The sequence below is a fragment of the Microtus pennsylvanicus genome, chromosome 1 (assembly GCF_037038515.1).
Source record: "Microtus pennsylvanicus isolate mMicPen1 chromosome 1, mMicPen1.hap1, whole genome shotgun sequence".
Lineage (NCBI taxonomy): Eukaryota > Metazoa > Chordata > Mammalia > Rodentia > Cricetidae > Microtus > Microtus pennsylvanicus.
Genome location: NC_134579.1, coordinates 221,453,740 through 221,478,705, shown reverse-complemented (window position 1 = coordinate 221,478,705; position 24,966 = coordinate 221,453,740). Strand labels below are relative to the sequence as shown.

The window sequence follows — 24,966 nt, the reverse complement described above, 5'->3', positions numbered from 1 at the left end:
GCCTGGCTCGGCTAGCTTATGCCCCAAATAATTACACAGACACTGTATTCTTTTCATCACTGCTTGGCCCTTAGCTCTGGCCCTTACTGGCTAATTCTCACATATTAATTTAGCCCATTTCTAATCATCTGTGTAGCGCCCCTAGGTGCGCTTACCGGGAAGATTCTAGCCTAAGTCCATCCTGGGTCGGAGCTTCATAGCGTGCGTCTTCCCTGGAGCAGATAGCATGGCGTCTCTCTTGTGTCTGCTCCGGAGAGGAGAGCTGCGGAGTCTGACCTCACTTCCTCTTCCTCTGGGCGTTCTGTTCTGTTTACTCCACCCACCTAAGGGTGGGCCTATCAAATGGGCCTAGCAGTTTCTTTATTGCTTAGCCAAAGGAATCAACAAATTGATATATGACACTCCCACATCACTTCCCCTTTTTCTGTTTAAACAAAAAAAAACGAAGGCTTTAACCTTAACATAGCAAAATTACATATAACAGTTATCAAGTAAAAGTTACATCAGAAACATTTATACATATAACAAAATTGACCTTAAAATCATACCAATGCAAATTATTCATACCTATATCATATCCCCCTTTAGATGTAAAAGAACATTTATAAACCATATTTGGGAACATGGGCGCAGTTTTTTCTCTCCAAACTGCTTCCTGCTGAATGGGGGCGTCGTTAATTAGGTCTTTCATGGTATAACCTGTGTGCTAGTTTCATCTCAGTTGGCAGTCGAGCAAAGCAATTTTCTGAAGATGTTCACAGCAACCCTTCAGGAGGACGTGGTCCATCATACCAAATCAGAATAGAAGAAATCCATAGAGTCTCATCCTCTGTGAAAACAAAAGAAGAATCTCTTTTCCAAAGTATCATATCCTTAGATCCAAATTCTGAAATCATACCCTCATGATCCGTTCTGGTTCCACTGGGAAGCCCATATAATGAAATGTCTCTCTGTACTTAGCTCCTTCACAGTCAAAAATTTTAAAGAAAACACAATGTACATAATCCAGACTCTCTGTGAATTTTCCATCTTTACGCGGCTTATTTTTATTTATATCTATAACTATCTGTACTCTGTCTCTTTAAAGACTTTACTTTTACTTTTTTTCTTTTTAAACCATTAACTTTATTCTCTATATTCTTTTTCTTCTCTCTCCCAAGCCTACGTACATTCATCCAACAGTGTGACTCATTTAGTAGTCTGAATCTGTCCTATTGTGAATCTGCAATCTTTTACTATCCAGGAGCACTTTTGATTTGCACTTTTAAATCACTAGGCACTTAAGAATCTAAGCTGTGACATTCCTTCATTAACTTTTTGCTTTTTGAGACCAGGCTGTCTTTGAACTCTCGGAGATACACCTGTCTCTGCCTCCCAGGCATTGGGATTAAAGGCGTACACTACTACACCTTGAACTCACAGAGATCTGTTTGTCTCTGCCTTCTAAGCACTGGGATTAAAGGCGTGTGCTACCACACCTTGAAGTCACAGAGGTCTATCTCCCTCTGCCTCCCAAGTGTTGGGATTAAAGGTGTGTACACACAACAACTCTCTTCCTTTTCTTTTTTACTTTAAGAACTTCAACTTTCAGCTTGCATATATTTTTAACACACTTTAAACCATTTAGAAATTTTCTTTGTCTTTGAATCTCTCTTTACTGTATATCTCTCTTTTTCTGACCACATGAGTCTTTAATTTACCAAGCAATCTCAGTAGGACTAAAGGCGTGGCTTTGACGGCTAGATCCTTAGCTTTCCAGCCTCATGGCTGAGGTACTGGCTGTAGCCATGTTTATAGCCACAACTGGCATTTCAAGGTCCCTGCCAGCCAGCGAGCTACAACAGACAACACTCAAGTCCTCTCTCGGTAGCTGGCCCTATGCCTCAAACAGTCAGAGTTTGCCCTTGCAGGATGGCCCAGAAAGCCGGCATTTTTAAACGGCGCAGCTTTTTTCCTGCTACGGCTGAAAACCGAAAAGCATGCGTTCAGCTTTTCATCAACACCGTTTAAGTGTTTCGTGGCAGGACCTCTTAATGAGCTGCAGGCTTTGCAGCTGAAGCTGAGTCAGGAAGCCTCTCTTAGATGAGGCAGCTTGCTTGCCTCTAGCAAGCAGAGCAGACCCAAGAAATTGCCATAAGAAACATGCTTTACTCTATTCTTTTCCAAGCTTTCTCAGGCTTTCTGTGGACTCAGTTAGCCACACGTCTGGGCGTCATTTGTAGTAATATGGGCGGCAGGGGGCTGCGTCCCCAAGACCCCAAGCCGCCTGGCTCAGCTAGCTTATGCCCCAAATAATTACACAGACACTGTATTCTTTTCATCACTGCTTGGCCCTTAGCTCTGGCCCTTACTGGCTAATTCTCACATATTAATTTAGCCCATTTCTAATCATCTGTGTAGCGCCCCTAGGTGCGCTTACCGGGAAGATTCTAGCCTAAGTCCATCCTGGGTCGGAGCTTCATAGCGTGCGTCTTCCCTGGAACAGGTAGCATGGCGTCTCTCTTGCGTCTGCTCCGGAGAGGAGAGCTGCGGAGTCTGACCTCACTTCCTCTTCCTCTGGGCGTTCTGTTCTGTTTACTCCACCCACCTAAGGGTGGGCCTATCAAATGGGCCTAGCAGTTTCTTTATTGCTTAGCCAAAGGAATCAACAAATTGATATATGACACTCCCACATCAACATGAGATTCAGAAATTTTAAAATATAGTGAGTACAGTTCAGTCTCAGTCACAGGGAAAAACCCAGTTTCTCAGTTCATGATTTTCTCAATCTAGTTAGCAGAAATATTTTTTACTTCTTGATAATATCATAGTAATTTGTAAATAGATAAGCATATTAGCAGATATTTTACTTTTAAGTAATAGTTTCTACTTTCCATGTTTCAATACCCTGTCCTGGTAAGGGACAAAGTAGTTTTGAAATTGTGCACCCCAAATCAAAAGAGTTCATTTCCTAATCAAACCAGGAGAGTCGATCCTCTGTCTTTTCATTGCAGAACATACAGATACAATTTCTATATTCTAACAAGATGGCCACAATAAAGAAGAGGGAACAAGCAGTTCTGAGAAAATCAGTGATGAACCTAAGTTCTCTGGGAGAGGCAATGCCTGAATACTCTAGAAAAAACATGCTTGATTGTAATTCCCAATAACTTGAAAAGTAACATAATTGCTTATGAGGGGAGTGATGCCTTTGTGTATCTATGTCTGCAGAGTTGCAAATAGTGACAGGAAAGAGGAACACAGCCCCAAATATATCCTTCACCTCCGTCATACCCTCACTCCTGGGAATACGTATGCTAGCTAGTGACCTTCTTAGGCAGTAGATCTCAATCTCTCTAATGCTGTGACCATTTAATACAGTTCCTCATGTTGTGGTGACCATAACCGTAAAATGATTTTTGCTGCTAATTCATAACTTCATAACTGTAATTTTACATGCAGGCATGTACACACATGCACACACTCACACATGCATGCACACAGGCGCGTACACACACACACCACCACCACCACCACCACGAAGCAAGAGAAATAGCAAGACAGAGAAAAAAGGGATAGCACATGTTTCAATGTTTAAATACTTTTGTTACCATTTAGGAGACTGGTTAACCTTTGGGATATGGTCTAGCTAGCAGAATGTTGTCTGTGGTGGGTCTTAAAGGTCATGCCTATATTTGGAACCAGTTCTGGGTTGTATGCTTCCCTGTCTACCAGCATGTGAGAAGCAATAGACCACTGCCACAGACAAAGCCTCCCTGTTTGCTTTCCCTACTTCAACTGCTGGAGGGAAAGTCATTCAGTTACAGCAGGGAAGGCAAGCAGGAGTTTCCTGTAGCCATGAGTCTTCCTTCCTTCCTTCCTTCCTTCCTTCCTTCCTTCCTTCCTTAAATAATCTGTCAGCATTTTGTCACAGCAGGTATAAAAGAAATAACCTTCATTAGTGTTTTTATTTATTTTATTCATTTTTTTCTTTTATATTTTAAGACAATCTTTTTTATTTTACATACCAATCCCAGATCGCTCTTCCTCTTTCTTCCCCTACCATCCCCCCTCTCCCCATCCATTCTGCAGAGAGGATGAGGTCTCCCATGTGGAGTCAACAAAGTCTGTCATATCCCTTGAGGCAGGACCAAGGCCATCCTCCCTGTATCTAGACTGAGCAAAGTATCCCTCCATAGGGAATGGGCTCCAAAACAGCCAGTTTACACATTAGGGATAAATAAAACCTGGCCCCATTTTTTGTGGCCCAACAAAGCTGTCCAAGCCATATAACTGTCACCCATATTCAGCGGTCCTATGCAGGTTCCCCAGTTGTCAGTCAAGAGCCAGTGAGCTCCCACTTTCTTGGGTCAGCTATTTCTGTGGGTTTCTCTAAATTCAACCACATACCTGGTAACAAAGTAAATCTCAACAGATAAAAAAAAATGAAATACTGTCTTATCAGATTGGTTTAAAGTTGGAATTCAACAACACTAATTGCAAAAATCCCACAAACTCATGGAAACTGAACAATTCTCAATAGAAATAAAGGAAGACTTCCTAGAATTTAGTGAAAATGAATGTACAACATACCCAATTCTTTGAGATACTTTGAAAGCAGTACTAACAGGAAAATTCTTAGCAATAAGTGCCTACATAAAGAACCTGAAAAAAATCTCACACTACAGTCTTAACGGCACACAAGAAAGCTGTAGAATAAAAACAGCAAACTCACCCAGGAGGAGGAGCTGGCAGGGAATAATCAAATTGAGGACTGAAATCAATAAAACGGAAACAAAGAAAACAATACAAAGAGTCAGTGGGACAAAGAGCTGCTTTTTTTTTTTTTTTAGAATATCGACAATACAGACAAACCCTTATCTAAAGAACCCAAAAGAAAAATAGAGAATATCCAAATTAACAAAATCAGAAATGAGAAGGGGGACATAACATCAGACACTGAGGAAATCCAGAGAATCATCAGATCATACTTGAAACGTGTACTCCACACAACTGGAAAATGTAAAGGAAATGGACAAATTTCTTTTGTGTTTTTTGTTGATTTTTATTGAGCTCTACATTTTTCTCTGCTCCCCTCCCTGCTTCTCCCCCTTTAACTCTCCCCCAAGGTCCCCATACTCCCAATTTACTCAGGAGAGCTTGTCTTTTTCTACTTTCCTTGAAGATTAGATCTATACAAGTCTCTCTTAGTGTCCTCATTGTTGTCTAAGTTCTCTGGGATCGTGGTTTGTAGGCTGGCTTTCTTTGCTTTATGTTTAAAAACAACCTATGAGTGAATACATGAGATAATTGTCGTTCTGTGTCTAGGTTACCTCACTCAAAATAATGTTTTCTAGCTCCATCAATTTTCATGCAAAATTCAAGATAAGGTATAAAGCAAGTAAAAAAGCTAGTTCTGTTTGTAGACCTTACTTACACCACTTACCAATCTCCAATACAAATGGTTAAGAGGTAGCTCATTACCTTGAAGCATCTCAGTTCAACATTAGGAGAGACAGGGGCATATTCGACATAATTATTACACCCAATGAAACCATTGGTAACAGTAATTTTAATATTTTTAAAACTAAACTCAAGTGTTCTGTCTTTTAGGTCTAATCCAATTTGGCTTCTAAATGATTATTAGCTATGATGTATGATCAAATGAGTAATTGGTCAAGGAAGGTCTTAGCAGGGAGATAGATCTCAAGAGATTTTAATGAGCAGACAATCACATGCCAGACATCTTCCAAGATTTCAGTGAAAATTCATTAGCATACAAAGTAACATGATTAATACAAATAGAATTATTAGACTAATGCAGAGGTTTTTGGCTACAGAAAGTCAATGGTAATGTGATGAGTGTGGCACCCATGGAGTGCTGCCCTCAGCATGAAGGGAACAACATCTTGGATAAGCAAAGGATTAGACTAGAAACCACAATATCACTAACAGATTAAGACATTAGCATATTCTTGAGGCAACTAAAGCAAAACATCAGTGGTTTCTATCTTTCAAAAATGCAACTGAAATAAAAGCAGACATCACTTTTCTGGGGTTAGAATTGCATAAAACGATATTAATACATGAGTTCTCCAGAATCCATTATCTGATAATTGCAGCATAATGAGTAAAAAATCACCAAACTCAGCGAGATAAAATCAGTTCCCCATGCTAAAAGAATGTTAAGTAGGAGACTTCATGAAGAGGTCAGCCAGACATGCTGAGAAAGGACACAGGCCCCTAAGGCACAAAGATGATGCTAGGCCTAGGGAAAAAAAACACACATCTCAATGAGTTTACTCCATATTCATTCTGAACTGATAAAAACCAATCTCTGTCTCTATCTTCAACTCTCTCCCCTCTCAAACACAGTCAATTTTCAAAAAAGGTAGAACACACACACAAACAAACACATACACACAGGCAAACAGAACAGACCACTAAATGGTAACTCTAATGTACTGAGTTCCATCTCAGATAATAAAATAAACAGCAAGTGTCTGACATACATAATCCCAGTATGTTGATATCTCAATTAGAAGCAGAGAGTAGAACACCTCTGAAACCTACAAAGCAGCCAGAATGAAAAATGAAGAGCAGCTGAATCACTGAAAGATCATCTCATAACAGGGAAAAGAGGACAGCCATTCCTGAAGGTCTTCTTTGCACCTCACAAACAGAAAAACAAATACACATACACACATAGAGAGACACAACACACATACACATGACCCGAAGCACGACCCTTTACTCAAACTCTGGGCTTTGAATCAAACAGAAAGGAAGCAAAGGTTACACAATAACAGTAGTTACAGTGATAAAATTTCGCTGAGCAAACAAATATTTGGGGACTATAAATCAAGACCCTGCCATTAACAGATAACTTCTTCTAAAGTGAATAAAACTTAGTGACATTTTAATGAAAACTTACATCTCAAACTTTCCTTAAAGGTTGAAGAAACCAAGAAAGAAGAATTTCATCCTGCCAAGGATGACGATGGCATTGCGCCCATTCCTACCGCCAAAACTGAATTACCTTCGTCTCCAGGTACAAGTCACAGAGGTGACACTCTTCCTGATTCTAAGAAAATTACACTTCACGACACCACAATGGATCACACACGTTCTTTAGGACTTACACTGGGCATGCAAGAGGGAGAACAAATGCTGACTCTGAGCTTCCTCCTGGTAGCCACACTGGTGACACCATGGAACCTCTGCAACATTATTTATTTGACAGTTAAAAAAATTTGGAATGTATTTGAAAACAATCACAACCATGAACTTTGTTACAAGTAGGGGCCATCTCGGTTCTCCACAATAATACTGAGCAGGTTCACAAGGGGTTACCATTGTTAAGTCTTAAAATAAGCATTTTTAAAAGAAAAAAAAACTCAGTAAACTACCATTTAACTTGTTTTAATGTTTTTCCACAGTTGGTGAAAATACTATAGTACACACAGTAATAATCATGACATTGTGGCCCACATTATAAATGTGTAATTCTAAATTTAAAACATTTTCTGGTTTTAAAAAATAAATATCGTCATCCATGCAGTTCTGCAGGTCTTGCTAGTAGGGCCGGACTCTAAGTTCCTGACTGTTCTCACCTTTATCCATTTACGCAGGTCCTCCAGGTCCACGTGATCTTCATACCATCTGTTCCAACAATGATCCAGGAGGGCCCACAGGACCATGTCATGTTCCTCCAAAAAAGCTAACTCGGTCCAGGATTCTGACAACTCTGAAACCATATGTGCCTCCACCAGTGCTACCACGGGTCTATGCTGCAGGACCAACACGGTCCATAAGTCCGCCTCATTCACGCTGCATGCCACCAGAGCAGCCTCACCAGGTGAAAACAGAGAGCCACCTTGTGATGGTTATTCTCTGCCCACCCCTCCACACACACACACACACATACACAAACACACACACACACACACACACACACACAACACAAGGCTGAGCAGGTCCCCTTTTAAGATTCTCAAACTCTGGGCTTTGAATCAAACAGAAAGGAAGCAAAGGTTACACAATAACAGTAGTTACAATGATAAAATTTCGCTGAGCAAACAAATATTTGGGGACTATAAATCAAGACCCTGCCATTAACAGATAACTTCTTCTAAAGTGAATAAAACTTAGTGACATTTTAATGAAAACTTACATCTCAAACTTTCCTTAAAGGTTGAAGAAACCAAGAAAGAAGAATTTCATCCTGCCAAGGATGACGATGGCATTGCGCCCATTCCTACCGCCAAAACTGAATTACCTTCGTCTCCAGGTACAAGTCACAGAGGTGACACTCTTCCTGATTCTAAGAAAATTACACTTCACGACACCACAATGGATCACAAACGTTCTTTAGGACTTACACTGGGCATGCAAGAGGGAGAACAAATGCTGACTCTGAGCTTCCTCCTGGTAGCCACACTGGTGACACCATGGAACCTCTGCAACGTTATTTATTTGACAGTTAAAAAAATTTGGAATGTATTTGAAAACAATCACAACCATGAACTTTGTTACAAGTAGGGGCCCTCTCGGTTCTCCACAATAATACTGAGCAGGCTCACAAGGGGTTACCATTGTTAAGTCTTAAAATAAGCATATTTAAAAGAAAAAAAAAACTCAGTAAACTACCATTTAACTTGTTTTAATGTTTTTCCACAGTTGGTGAAAATACTATAGTACACACAGTAATAATCATGACATTGTGGCCCACATTATAAATGTGTAATTCTAAATTTAAAACATTTTCTGGTTTTAAAAAATAAATCTCGTCATCCATGCAGTTCTGCAGGTCTTTCTAGTAGGACCAGTCTCTAAGTTCCTGACTGTTCTCACCTTTATCCATTTACGCAGGTCCTCCAGGTCCACGTGATCTTCATACCATCTGTTCCAACAATGAACCAGGAGGGCCCACAGGACCATGTCATGTTCCTCCAAAAAAGCTAACTCGGTCCAGGATTCTTACAACTCTGAAACCATATGTGCCTCCACCAGTGCTACCACGGGTCTATGCTGCAGGACCAACACGGTCCATAAGTCCGCCTCATCCTCGCTGCATGCCACCAGGGCAGCCTCACCAGGTGAAAACAGAGAGTCACCTTGTGAAGGTTATTCTCTGCCCACCCCTACACACACACACACACACATACACACACACACACACACACACACACACACACACACAACACAAGGCTGAGCAGGTCCCCTTTTAAGATTCTCAAACTCTGGGCTTTGAATCAAACAGAAAGGAAGCAAAGTTTACACAATAACAGTAGTTATAGTGATAAAATTTCGCTGAGCAAACAAATATTTGGGGACTATAAATCAAGACCCTGCCATTAACAGATAACTTCTTCTAAAGTGAATAAAACTTAGTGACATTTTAATGAAAACTTACATCTCAAACTTTCCTTAAAGGTTGAAGAAACCAAGAAAGAAGAATTTCATCCTGCCAAGGATGACGATGGCATTGCGCCCATTCCTACCGCCAAAACTGAGTTACCTTCGTCTCCAGGTACAAGTCACAGAGGTGACACTCTTCCTGATTCTAAGAAAATTACACTTCACGACACCACAATGGATCACACACGTTCTTTAGGACAAACACTGGGCATGCAAGAGGGAGAACAAATGCTGACTCTGAGCGTCCTCCTGGTAGCCACACTGGTGACACCATGGAACCTCTGCAACATTATTTATTTGACAGTTAAAAAAATTTGGAATGTATTTGAAAACAATCACAACCATGAACTTTGTTACAAGTAGGGGCCCTCTCGGTTCTCCACAATAATACTGAGCAGGCTCACAAGGGGTTCCCATTGTTAAGTCTTAAAACAAGCATCTTTAAAAGAAAAAAAAAACTCAGGAAACTACCATTTAACTAGTTTTAATGTTTCTCCGCAAATGGTGAAAATACTAAAGTACACACAGTAATAATCATGACATTGTGGCCCACATTATAAATGTGTAATTCTAAATTTAAAACATTTTCTGGTTTTAAAAAATAAATCTCGTCATCCATGCAGTTCTGCAGGTCTTGCTAATAGGGCCGTTCTCTAAGTTCCTGACTGTTCTCACCTTTATCCATTTACGCAGGTCCTCCAGGTCCACGTGATCTTCATACCATCTGTTCCAACAATGAACCAGGAGGGCCCACAGGACCATGTCATGTTCCTCCAAAAAAGCTAACTCGGTCCAGGATTCTTACAACTCTGAAACCATATGTGCCTCCACCAGTGCTACCACGGGTCTATGCTGCAGGACCACCACGGTCCATAAGTCCGCCTCATCCTCGCTGCATGCCACCAGGGCAGCCTCACCAGGTGAAAAGAGAGAGCCACCTTGTGAAGGATATTCTCTGCCCACCCCTACACACACACAAACACACACACACACACACACACACACACACAACACAAGGCTGAGCAGGTCCCCTTTTAAGATTCTCAAACTCTGGGCTTTGAATCAAACAGAAAGGAAGCAAAGGTTACACAATAACAGTAGTTACAGTGATAAAATTTCGCTGAGCAAACAAATATTTGGGGACTATAAATCAAGACCCTGCCATTAACAGATAACTTCTTCTAAAGTGAATAGAACTTAGTGACATTTTAATGAAAACTTACATCTCAAACTTTCCTTAAAGGTTGAAGAAACCAAGAAAGAAGAATTTCATCCTGCCAAGGATGACGATGACATTGTGCCCATTCCTACTGCCAAAACTGAATTACCTTCGTCTCCAGGTACAAGTCACAGAGGTGACACTCTTCCTGATTCTAAGAAAATTACACTTCACGACACCACAATGGATCACACACGTTCTTTAGGACTTACACTGGGCATGCAAGAGGGAGAACAAATGCTGAATCTGAGCTTCCTCCTGGTAGCCACACTGGTGACACCATGGACCCTCTGCATCATTATTTATTTGACCTTTAAAAAAAATTTGGAATGTATTTGAAAACAATCACAACCATGAACTTTGTTACAAGTAGGGGCCCTCTCGGTTCTCCACAATAATACTGAGCAGGCTCACAAGGGGTTCCCATTGTTAAGTCTTAAAATAAGCATTTTTAAAAGAAAAAAAACTCAGTAAACTACCATTTAACTAGTTTTAATGTTTCTCCACAATTGGTGAAAATACTATAGTATACACAGTAATAATCATGACATTGTGGCCCACATTATAAATGTGTAATTCTAAATTTAAAACACTTTCTGTTTTTAAAAAATAAATCTCGTCATCCATGCAGTTCTGCAGGTCTTGCTAGTAGGGCCGGTCTCTAAGTTCCTGACCGTTCTCACCTTTATCCATTTACGCAGGTCCTCCAGGTCCACGTGATCTTCATACCATCTGTTCCAACAATGATCCAGAAGGGCCCACAGGACCATGTCATGTTCCTCCAAAAAAGCTAACTCGGTCCAGGATTCTAACAACTCTGAAACCATATGTGCCTCCACCAGTGCTACCACGGGTCTATGCTGCAGGACCAACACGGTCCATAAGTCCGCCTCATTCACGCTGCATGCCACCAGGGCAGCCTCACCAGGTAAAAACAGAGAGTCACCTTGTGAAGGTTATTCTCTGCCCACCCCTACACACACACAAACACACACACACACACACAACACAAGGCTGAGCAGGTCCCCTTTTAAGATTCTCAAACTCTGGGCTTTGAATCAAACAGAAAGGAAGCAAAGGTTACACAATAACAGTAGTTACAGTGATAAAATTTCGCTGAGCAAACAAATATTTGGGGACTATAAATCAAGACCCTGCCATTAACAGATAACTTCTTCTAAAGTGAATAAAACTTAGTGACATTTTAATGAAAACTTACATCTCAAACTTTCCTTAAAGGTTGAAGAAACCAAGAAAGAAGAATTTCATCCTGCCAAGGATGACGATGGCATTGCGCCCATTCCTACCGCCAAAACTGAATTTCCTTCGTCTCCAGGTACAAGTCACAGAGGTGACACTCTTCCTGATTCTAAGAAAATTACACTTCACGACACCACAATGGATCACACACGTTCTTTAGGACTTACACTGGGCATGCAAGAGGGAGAACAAATGCTGACTCTGAGCTTCCTCCTGGTAGCCACACTGGTGACACCATGGACCCTCTGCAACATTATTTATTTGACAGTTAAAAAAATTTGGAATGTATTTGAAAACAATCACAACCATGAACTTTGTACAAGTAGGGGCCCTCTTGGTTCTCCACAATAATACTGAGCAGGCTCACAAGGGGTTCCCATTGTTAAGTCTTAAAATAAGCATCTTTAAAAGAAAAAAAAACTCAGTAAACTACCATTTAACTAGTTTTAATGTTTCTCCGCAAATGGTGAAAACACTATAGTACACACAGTAATAATCATGACACTGTGGCCCACATTATAAATGTGTAATTCTAAATTTAAAACATTTTCTGGTTTTAAAAAATAAATCTCGTCATCCATGCAGTTCTGCAGGTCTTGCTAATAGGGCCGTTCTCTAAGTTCTTGACTGTTCTCACCTTTATCCATTTACGCAGGTCCTCCAGGTCCACATGATCTTCATACCATCTGTTCCAACAATGATCCAGGAGGGCCCACAGGACCATGTCATGTTCCTCCAAAAAAGCTAACTCGGTCCAGGATTCTTACAACTCTGAAACCATATGTGCCTCCACCAGTGCTACCACCGGTCTATGCTGCAGGACCAACACGGTCCATAAGTCCGCCTCATTCTCGCTGCATGCCACCAGGGCAGCCTCGCCAGGTGAAAACAGAGAGCCACCTTGTGAAGGTTATTCTCTGCCCACCACTCCACACACACACACACACATACACACACACACACACACACACACACACAACACAAGGCTGAGCAGGTCCCCTTTTAAGATTCTCAAACTCTGGGCTTTGAATCAAACAGAAAGGAAGCAAAGTTAACACAATAACAGTAGTTATAGTGATAAAATTTCGCTGAGCAAACAAATATTTGGGGACTATAAATCAAGACCCTGCCATTAACAGATAACTTCTTCTAAAGTGAATAAAACTTAGTGACATTTTAATGAAAACTTACATCTCAAACTTTCCTTAAAGGTTGAAGAAACCAAGAAAGAAGAATTTCATCCTGCCAAGGATGACGATGGCATTGCGCCCATTCCTACTGCCAAAACTGAATTACCTTCGTCTCCAGGTACAAGTCACAGAGGTGACACTCTTCCTGATTCTAAGAAAATTACACTTCACGACACCACAATGGATCACAAACATTCTTTAGGACTTACACTGGGCATGCAAGAGGGAGAACAAATGCTGACTCTGAGCTTCCTCCTGGTAGCCACACTGGTGACACCATGGAACCTCTGCAACATTATTTATTTGACAGTTAAAAAAATTTGGAATGTATTTGAAAACAATCACAACCATGAACTTTGTTACAAGTAGGGGCCATCTCGGTTCTCCACAATAATACTGAGCAGGTTCACAAGGGGTTACCATTGTTAAGTCTTAAAATAAGCATTTTTAAAAGAAAAAAAAACTCAGTAAACTACCATTTAACTTGTTTTAATGTTTTTCCACAGTTGGTGAAAATACTATAGTACACACAGTAATAAACATGACATTGTGGCCCACATTATAAATGTGTAATTCTAAATTTAAAATATTTTCTGGTTTTAAAAAATAAATCTCGTCATCCATGCAGTTCTGCAGGTCTTGCTAGTAGGGCCGGACTCTAAGTTCCTGATTGTTCTCACCTTTATCCATTTACGCAGGTCCTCCAGGTCCACGTGATCTTCATACCATCTGTTCCAACAATGATCCAGGAGGGCCCACAGGACCATGTCATGTTCCTCCAAAAAAGCTAACTCGGTCCAGGATTCTTACAACTCTGAAACCATATGTGCCTCCACCAGTGCTACCACGGGTCTATGCTGCAGGACCAACACGGTCCATAAGTCCGCCTCATTCTCGCTGCATGCCACCAGGGCAGCCTCACCAGGTGAAAACAGAGAGTCACCTTGTGAAGGTTATTCTCTGCCCACCCCTCCACACACACACACACACATACACACACACACACACACAACACAAGGCTGAGCAGGTCCCCTTTTAAGATTCTCAAACTCTGGGCTTTGAATCAAACAGAAAGGAAGCAAAGTTTACACAATAACAGTAGTTATAGTGATAAAATTTCGCTGAGCAAACAAATATTTGGGGACTATAAATCAAGACCCTGCCATTAACAGATAACTTCTTCTAAAGTGAATAAAACTTAGTGACATTTTAATGAAAACTTACATCTCAAACTTTCCTTAAAGGTTGAAGAAACCAAGAAAGAAGAATTTCATCCTGCCAAGGATGACGATGGCATTGCGCCCATTCCTACCGCCAAAACTGAGTTACCTTCGTCTCCAGGTACAAGTCACAGAGGTGACACTCTTCCTGATTCTAAGAAAATTACACTTCACGACACCACAATGGATCACACACGTTCTTTAGGACAAACACTGGGCATGCAAGAGGGAGAACAAATGCTGACTCTGAGCGTCCTCCTGGTAGCCACACTGGTGACACCATGGAACCTCTGCAACATTATTTATTTGACAGTTAAAAAAATTTGGAATGTATTTGAAAACAATCACAACCATGAACTTTGTTACAAGTAGGGGCCATCTCGGTTCTCCACAATAATACTGAGCAGGCTCACAAGGGGTTACCATTGTTAAGTCTTAAAATAAGCATTTTTAAAAGAAAAAAAAACTCAGTAAACTACCATTTAACTAGTTTTAATGTTTCTCCACAATTGGTGAAAATACTATAGTACACACAGTAATAATCATGACATTGTGGCCCACATTATAAATGTGTAATTCTAAATTTAAAACATTTTCTGGTTTTAAAAAATAAATCTCGTCATCCATGCAGTTCTGCAGGTCTTGCTAGTAGGGCCGGTCTCTAAGTTCCTGACTGTTCTCACCTTTATCCATTTACGCAGGTCCTCCAGGTCCACGTGATCTTCATACCATCTGTTCCAACAATGAACCAGGAGGGCCCACAGGACCATGTCATGTTCCTCCAAAAAAGCTAACTCGGTCCAGGATTCTTACAACTCTGAAACCATATGTGCCTCCACCAGTGCTACCACGGGTCTATGCTGCAGGACCACCACAGTCCATAAGTCCGCCTCATCCTCGCTGCATGCCACCAGGGCAGCCTCACCAGGTAAAAACAGAGAGCCACCTTGTGAAGGATATTCTGTGCCCACCCCTACACACACACACATACACACACACACACACACACACACACACACACAACACAAGGCTGAGCAGGTCCCCTTTTAAGATTCTCAAACTCTGGGCTTTGAATCAAACAGAAAGGAAGCAAAGTTTACACAATAACAGTAGTTATAGTGATAAAATTTCGCTGAGCAAACAAATATTTGGGGACTATAAATCAAGACCCTGCCATTAAGAGATAACTTCTTCTAAAGTGAATAAAACTTAGTGACATTTTAATGAAAACTTACATCTCAAACTTTCCTTAAAGGTTGAAGAAACCAAGAAAGAAGAATTTCATCCTGCCAAGGATGACTATGGCATTGCGCCCATTCCTACCGCCAAAACTGAGTTACCTTCGTCTCCAGGTACAAGTCACAGAGGTGACACTCTTCCTGATTCTAAGAAAATTACACTTCACGACACCACAATGGATCACACACGTTCTTTAGGACAAACACTGGGCATGCAAGAGGGAGAACAAATGCTGACTCTGAGCGTCCTCCTGGTAGCCACACTGGTGACACCATGGAACCTCTGCAACATTATTTATTTGACAGTTAAAAAAATTTGGAATGTATTTGAAAACAATCACAACCATGAACTTTGTTACAAGTAGGGGCCCTCTCGGTTCTCCACAATAATACTGAGCAGGCTCACAAGGGGTTCCCATTGTTAAGTCTTAAAACAAGCATCTTTAAAAGAAAAAAAAAAAACTCAGGAAACTACCATTTAACTAGTTTTAATGTTTCTCCGCAAATGGTGAAAATACTAAAGTACACACAGTAATAATCATGACATTGTGGCCCACATTATAAATGTGTAATTCTAAATTTAAAACATTTTCTGGTTTTAAAAAATAAATCTCGTCATCCATGCAGTTCTGCAGGTCTTGCTAGTAGGGACGGACTCTAAGTTCCTGACTGTTCTCACCTTTATCCATTTACGCAGGTCCTCCAGGTCCACGTGATCTTCATACCATCTGTTCCAACAATGAACCAGGAGGGCCCACAGGACCATGTCATGTTCCTCCAAAAAAGCTAACTCGGTCCAGGATTCTTACAACTCTGAAACCATATGTGCCTCCACCAGTGCTACCACGGGTCTATGCTGCAGGACCAACACGGTCCATAAGTCCGCCTCATCCTCGCTGCATGCCACCAGGGCAGCCTCACCAGGTAAAAACAGAGAGCCACCTTGTGAAGGATATTCTCTGCCCACCCCTACACACAGACAAACACACACACACACACACACACACAACACAAGGCTGAGCAGGTCCCCTTTTAAGATTCTCAAACTCTGGGCTTTGAATCAAACAGAAAGGAAGCAAAGGTTACACAATAACAGTAGTTATAGTGAAAAAAATTTCGCTGAGCAAACAAATATTTGGGGACTATAAATCAAGACCCTGCCATTAACAGATAACTTCTTCTAAAGTGAATAGAACTTAGTGACATTTTAATGAAAACTTACATCTCAAACTTTCCTTAAAGGTTGAAGAAACCAAGAAAGAAGAATTTCATCCTGCCAAGGATGACGATGACATTGCGCCCATTCCTACCGCCAAAACTGAATTTCCTTCGTCTCCAGGTACAAGTCACAGAGCTGACACTCTTCCTGATTCTAAGAAAATTACACTTCACGACACCACAATGGATCACACACGTTCTTTAGGACTTACACTGGGCATGCAAGAGGGAGAACAAATGCTGAATCTGAGCTTCCTCCTGGTAGCCACACTGGTGACACCATGGACCCTCTGCATCATTATTTATTTGACCTTTAAAAAAAATTTGGAATGTATTTGAAAACAATCACAACCATGAACTTTGTTACAAGTAGGGGCCCTCTCGGTTCTCCACAATAATACTGAGCAGGCTCACAAGGGGTTCCCATTGTTAAGTCTTAAAATAAGCATCTTTAAAAGAAAAAAAACTCAGTAAACTACCATTTAACTAGTTTTAATGTTTCTCCACAATTGGTGAAAATACTATAGTATACACAGTAATAATCATGACATTGTGGCCCACATTATAAATGTGTAATTCTAAATTTAAAACACTTTCTGTTTTTAAAAAATAAATCTCGTCATCCATGCAGTTCTGCAGGTCTTGCTAATAGGGCCGGTCTCTAAGTTCCTGACTGTTCTCACCTTTATCCATTTACGCAGGTCCTCCAGGTCCACGTGATCTTCATACCATCTGTTCCAACAATGATCCAGAAGGGCCCACAGGACCATGTCATGTTCCTCCAAAAAAGCTAACTCGGTCCAGGATTCTAACAACTCTGAAACCATATGTGCCTCCACCAGTGCTACCACCGGTCTATGCTGCAGGACCAACACGGTCCATAAGTCCGCCTCATTCACGCTGCATGCCACCAGGGCAGCCTCACCAGGTAAAAACAGAGAGTCACATTGTGAAGGTTATTCTCTGCCCACCCCTACACACACACAAACACACACACACACACACACACACACAACACAAGGCTGAGCAGGTCCCCTTTTAAGATTCTCAAACTCTGGGCTTTGAATCAAACAGAAAGGAAGCAAAGGTTACACAATAACAGTAGTTACAGTGATAAAATTTCGCTGAGCAAACAAATATTTGGGGACTATAAATCAAGACCCTGCCATTAACAGATAACTTCTTCTAAAGTGAATAAAACTTAGTGACATTTTAATGAAAACTTACATCTCAAACTTTCCTTAAAGGTTGAAGAAACCAAGAAAGAAGAATTTCATCCTGCCAAGGATGACGATGACATTGCGCCCATTCCTACTGCCAAAACTGAATTACCTTCGTCTCCAGGTACAAGTCACAGAGGTGACACTCTTCCTGATTCTAAGAAAATTACACTTCACGACACCACAATGGATCACACACGTTCTTTAGGACTTACACTGGGCATGCAAGAGGGAGAACAAATGCTGACTCTGAGCTTCCTCCTGGTAGCCACACTGGTGACACCATGGAACCTCTGCAACATTATTTATTTGACAGTTAAAAAAATTTGGAATGTATTTGAAAACAATCACAACCATGAACTTTGTACAAGTAGGGGCCCTCTCGGTTCTCCACAATAATACTGAGCAGGCTCACAAGGGGTTCCCATTGTTAAGTCTTAAAATAAGCATCTTTAAAAGAAAAAAAAACTCAGTAAACTACCATTTAACTAGTTTTAATGTTTTTCCGCAAATGGTGAAAACACTATAGTACACACAGTAATAATCATGACATTGTGGCCCACATTATAAATGTGTAATTCTAAATTTAAAACATTTTCTGGTTTTAAAAAATAAATCTCGTCATCCATGCAGTTCTGCAGGTCTTGCTAATAGGGCCGTTCTCTAAGTTCTTGACTGTTCTCACCTTTATCCATTTACGCAGGTCCTCCAGGTCCACGTGATCTTCATACCATCTGTTCCAACAATGATCCAGGAGGGCCCACAGGACCATGTCATGTTCCTCCAAAAAAGCTAACTCGGTCCAGGATTCTTACAACTCTGAAACCATATGTGCCTCCACCAGTGCTACCACGGGTCTATGCTGCAGGACCAACACGGTCCATAAGTCCGCCTCATTCTCGCTGCATGCCACCAGGGCAGCCTCGCCAGGTCAAAACAGAGAGCCACCTTGTGAAGGTTATTCTCTGCCCACCCCTCCACACACACACACACACATACACACACACACACACACACACACACACACACAACACAAGGCTGAGCAGGTCCCCTTTTAAGATTCTCAAACTCTGGGCTTTGAATCAAACAGAAAGGAAGCAAAGTTAACACAATAACAGTAGTTATAGTGATAAAATTTCGCTGAGCAAACAAATATTTGGGGACTATAAATCAAGACCCTGCCATTAACAGATAACTTCTTCTAAAGTGAATAAAACTTAGTGACATTTTAATGAAAACTTACATCTCAAACTTTCCTTAAAGGTTGAAGAAACCAAGAAAGAAGAATTTCATCCTGCCAAGGATGACGATGGCATTGCGCCCATTCCTACTGCCAAAACTGAATTACCTTCGTCTCCAGGTACAAGTCACAGAGGTGACACTCTTCCTGATTCTAAGAAAATTACACTTCACGACACCACAATGGATCACAAACATTCTTTAGGACTTACACTGGGCATGCAAGAGGGAGAACAAATGCTGACTCTGAGCTTCCTCCTGGTAGCCACACTGGTGACACCATGGAACCTCTGCAACATTATTTATTTGACAGTTAAAAAAATTTGGAATGTATTTGAAAACAATCACAACCATGAACTTTGTTACAAGTAGGGGCCATCTCGGTTCTCCACAATAATACTGAGCAGGTTCACAAGGGGTTACCATTGTTAAGTCTTAAAATAAGCATTTTTAAAAGAAAAAAAAACTCAGTAAACTACCATTTAACTTGTTTTAATGTTTTTCCACAGTTGGTGAAAATACTATAGTACACACAGTAATAAACATGACATTGTGGCCCACATTATAAATGTGTAATTCTAAATTTAAAACATTTTCTGGTTTTAAAAAATAAATCTCGTCATCCATGCAGTTCTGCAGGTCTTGCTAGTAGGGCCGGACTCTAAGTTCCTGACTGTTCTCACCTTTATCCATTTACGCAGGTCCTCCGGGTCCACGTGATCTTCATACCATCTGTTCCAACAATGAACCAGGAGGGCCCACAGGACCATGTCATGTTCCTCCAAAAAAGCTAACTCGGTCCAGGATTCTGACAACTCTGAAACCATATGTGCCTCCACCAGTGCTACCACGGGTCTATGCTGCAGGACCACCACGGTCCATAAGTCCGCCTCATTCTCGCTGCATGCCACCAGGGCAGCCTCACCAGGTGAAAACAGAGAGTCACCTTGTGAAGGTTATTCTCTGCCCACCCCTCCACACACACACACACACACACATACACACACACACACACACACACACACACACAACACAAGTCTGAGCAGGTCCCCTTTTAAGATTCTCAAACTCTGGGCTTTGAATCAAACAGAAAGGAAGCAAAGTTTACACAATAACAGTAGTTATAGTGATAAAATTTCGCTGAGCAAACAAATATTTGGGGACTATAAATCAAGACCCTGCCATTAACAGATAACTTCTTCTAAAGTGAATAAAACTTAGTGACATTTTAATGAAAACTTACATCTCAAACTTTCCTTAAAGGTTGAAGAAACCAAGAAAGAAGAATTTCATCCTGCCAAGGATGACGATGGCATTGCGCCCATTCCTACCGCCAAAACTGAATTTCCTTCGTCTCCAGGTACAAGTCACAGAGGTGACACTCTTCCTGATTCTAAGAAAATTACACTTCACGACACCACAATGGATCACACACGTTCTTTAGGACTTACACTGGGCATGCAAGAGGGAGAACAAATGCTGACTCTGAGCTTCCTCCTGGTAGCCACACTGGTGACACCATGGAACCTCTGCAACATTATTTATTTGACAGTTAAAAAAATTTGGAATGTATTTGAAAACAATCACAACCATGAACTTTGTTACAAGTAGGGGCCATCTCGGTTCTCCACAATAATACTGAGCAGGCTCACAAGGGGTTACCATTGTTAAGTCTTAAAATAAGCATTTTTAAAAGAAAAAAAAACTCAGTAAACTACCATTTAACTAGTTTTAATGTTTCTCCGCAAATGGTGAAAACACTATAGTACACACAGTAATAATCATGACATTGTGGCCCACATTATAAATGTGTAATTCTAAATTTAAAACATTTTCTGGTTTTAAAAAATAAATCTCGTCATCCATGCAGTTCTGCAGGTCTTGCTAGTAGGGCCGGTCTCTAAGTTCCTGACTGTTCTCACCTTTATCCATTTACGCAGGTCCTCCAGGTCCACGTGATCTTCATACCATCTGTTCCAACAATGATCCAGGAGGGCCCACAGGACCATGTCATGTTCCTCCAAAAAAGCTAACTCGGTCCAGGATTCTGACAACTCTGAAACCATATGTGCCTCCACCAGTGCTACCACGGGTCTATGCTGCAGGACCAACACGGTCCATAAGTCCGCCTCATTCACGCTGCATGCCACCAGGGCAGCCTCACCAGGTGAAAACAGAGAGCCACCTTGTGAAGGTTATTCTCTGCCCACCCCTCCACACACACACACACACATACACACACACACACACAACACAAGGCTGAGCAGGTCCCCTTTTAAGATTCTCAAACTCTGGGCTTTGAATCAAACAGAAAGGAAGCAAAGGTTACACAATAACAGTAGTTACAATGATAAAATTTCGCTGAGCAAACAAATATTTGGGGACTATAAATCAAGACCCTGCCATTAACAGATAACTTCTTCTAAAGTGAATAAAACTTAGTGACATTTTAATGAAAACTTACATCTCAAACTTTCCTTAAAGGTTGAAGAAACCAAGAAAGAAGAATTTCATCCTGCCAAGGATGACGATGGCATTGCGCCCATTCCTACCGCCAAAACTGAATTTCCTTCGTCTCCAGGTACAAGTCACAGAGGTGACACTCTTCCTGATTCTAAGAAAATTACACTTCACGACACCACAATGGATCACACACGTTCTTTAGGACTTACACTGGGCATGCAAGAGGGAGAACAAATGCTGACTCTGAGCTTCCTTTGGTAGCCACACTGGTGACACCAGGGACCCTCTGCAACATTATTTATTTGACAGTTAAAAAAATTGGAATGTATTTGAAAACAATCCCAACCATGAACTTTGTTACAAGTAGTGGCCCTCTCGGTTCTCCACAATAATACTGAGCAGGCTCACAAGGGGTTCCCATTGTTAAGTTTTAAAACAAGCATCTTTAAAAGAAAAAAAACTCAGTAAACTAACATTTAACTTGTTTTAATGTTTCTCCACAAATGCTGAAAATACTAAAGTACACACAGTAATAATGATGACTTTGTGTCCCACATTATAAATGTGTAATTCTAAATTTAAAACATTTTCTGGTTTTAAAAAATAAATCTGGTCATCCATGCAGTTCTGCAGGTCTTGCTAATAGGGCCGGTCTCTTAAGTTCCTGACTGTTCTCACCTTTATCCATTTACGCAGGTCCTCCAGGTCCACGTGATCTTCATACCATCTGTTCCAACAATGGTCCAGGAGGGCCCACAGGACCATGTCATGTTCCTCCAAAAAAGCTAACTCGGTCCAAGATTCGGACCACTCTGAAGTCATATGTGCCTCCACCAGTGCTACCTCTGAATAGTTCTTCAGGACCACCACGGTCCATATTGACACCTCTTCTCCCCTGCATGCCACCACTGCCAACTTGGCCACTATCACATCCCGGAGGTTGGAAGGGTTGCGGGAGGAAGCCCTCAGGTTTTTGGCCTTACCCTGGTTGCATTCTGTTCTCCAGTTCATTTTCTGAGTTCCTCATCCCTGCATGGGACATGGCCAATCTCTTGCTCAGTGCTGGACATTTCCCCCTCCACAAGGGGGTCCCTAAGTAGCCCCAGGGTGTTTATGGAGGAAGCCTCTTTTTCTCCTCCAATGCCTCCCATGCAGCCCATGGGTCCTTTGGGGCTTCTTGGGCTATTATGACCTCCATGGAGCAGTGGTGGCAACCCTCTCCCCTCACGAGGTGTAGTGGCACTCCACATGCTATTCTTTGGAGGCTTCTTTCGCGCAAGAGAAGCTTTAAGTATTCTTCCTTGAAAATCCTTTCCATCAAACCATTCCACAGCAGCGTTGGCAGTTGGCAGATCTTCATAGGCCACCGTGGCGTCCCCTTTAGGCTTTCCTCTCTCCTTATCCAAATAGATGTGGATCATGGGATGCCCAGTTCTCTTGTTCATCTTAACAACCCCACACTGCTTACCAAAGTCTGCCAGATCATCCAGATTCACATTGTCATTTAAACCTTGCTCATAAATTGCACTGTTGTCAGAATCTTCATCAGGATCTATAGGAAGGCCTAGATCAGGACCTGGTCCTTCATCCATGGGTCCACCGGGCTTATTGATGCCACCTTGGTCTCTAATGCCCATTCCACCGCCTCCTCCTCCCTGCCCACCTCTGCTCATGCCTCCATGATTAAATCCCCTTCTTCTCCTCTCCCAGTTTTCAGGGCCACTCATGCTCTGGTTCTCTCCTGGTTGGAAAATCCCCCAGACTCCTGCCCCCGACACCATGTTGTGTGGTCCTGTCGGAATGAACTCTGCTCCCCGTAGCTGCTGCTCTTTTGGCTATATTGACTTGGAGCCTGGCTGTAGGATCCAGTCTGAGGGGGATAACAAGTGGGAGGCTGCTGCCCATAGCTGCTTTGTTGACCATAGCTACTCTGTTTTCCATAGTTGCTAGGTTGCCCATAGATGTTCTGTTGAGATTAACTGCTCTGATCATAACTAGTTGGCTGTGAAGAGGAAGATAGGGTATGTAGCATAAGATGTGTAGGAGGATAGGGTGGAGGTGCAGTGACTGGCTGCATGGGGTAGCTCCCAGGTGCTTTGGATATCTGTAATTACTCTGTCCATACCGTAGGATGGGCTGGTTATAAAACCCTGTGATAGATTGAGGTTGACTAGTCTCAGTGGGCTCGTTTGCATCTTGTGGTCTTGCAGGTGCAGCGGCGGCTGCTGGCTGCTGGCCATAGGCTGGGTAGGCAGGCTGGGTGCCATATGCAGACTGAGCTGCACAAGAGGCTTGGGTTGTGGTGACTGGAGCAGTGGTGGTGTCATGAGCACCAGTGCCACATCCTTGAACAGTCTGGCTGTATGCCTGGGGGCAGTTGGAGTAGTATCACCAGTGGGAGGCTGTCCATAAGAAGTCACATATGCAGTCTGCCTGTAGGTGGCAGTGCTCTGAGCTGATATCAGTAGGCTGTCCATAAGTTCCATAGCTTTGTTTCCCATAGGTCTGGGTGGTCTGTGCATATCGTTGAGTTGGCTGGGCTGTGTAAGCACTGTAGCCCTACTGGGCTGCAGCTTGGCTGTAGGTACTGTAATCTGCGGATGCCATTTTCTCTCCTTCCTCCTCATTCTCTCTTCCTTGGCAACATTCTGACCCTGTTCTTGAAACTTGCTTCTAAGAGAACACAAGTGTGATAGCTTCACTACTGATCAGGAATCTGCTCTTGTTCATGTCTCAGGTGACGCTTTCGACCCTCAGAGTGCTAATGAATATTTCAGTGCTACCAGTCCAGCTGAACACACCCACTATGCAACTCACTCCAAGGTTCTGCCACTTTGGGAAGCAACAATGGCACTGCTGATGTTAACCACCGGAATATGGTTTCTGAGATTTGTATCAACAGTGATGCTGTGGGCATTCAACCTAATTTAACATGTGGCATGCATTAAAATGAGTTTAACAAGGTAAGTTAGACCACAGCAGTGGTTTAAAATAGATGATGACTTATTCACTAGAAATCCAATTCTCTTTGGCACCAATACATATCATAAATAAATTTTGTGCTATATATAGGACTCTTTAACCATTACCTAAAACTAGAAAATATGCTTATCTTTTCCAATCATATTGAAAATACATCTAACATGAAACTTGTGTTGTCTGAATGGCTAAGCAGAGAAATGTAACTGTTAGATATTAGTTTCTATTTTTCTCTGTCCATAAACTGTGACTTATGTGGATAGCATCATTTTGGAAATAAACACCCCCAAAGAAGCCACATGTGAGAATAAAACCAATGAA

The 24,966-nt window shown here is 41.7% G+C and overlaps 1 pseudogene; it reads right to left on the bottom strand.

Moving 5' to 3' along the window:
- Positions 1 to 21,087: 21,087 nt before the first annotated feature.
- Positions 21,088 to 24,273, bottom strand: LOC142842624 (RNA-binding protein EWS-like; annotated as a pseudogene).
- Positions 24,274 to 24,966: the final 693 nt, after the last annotated feature.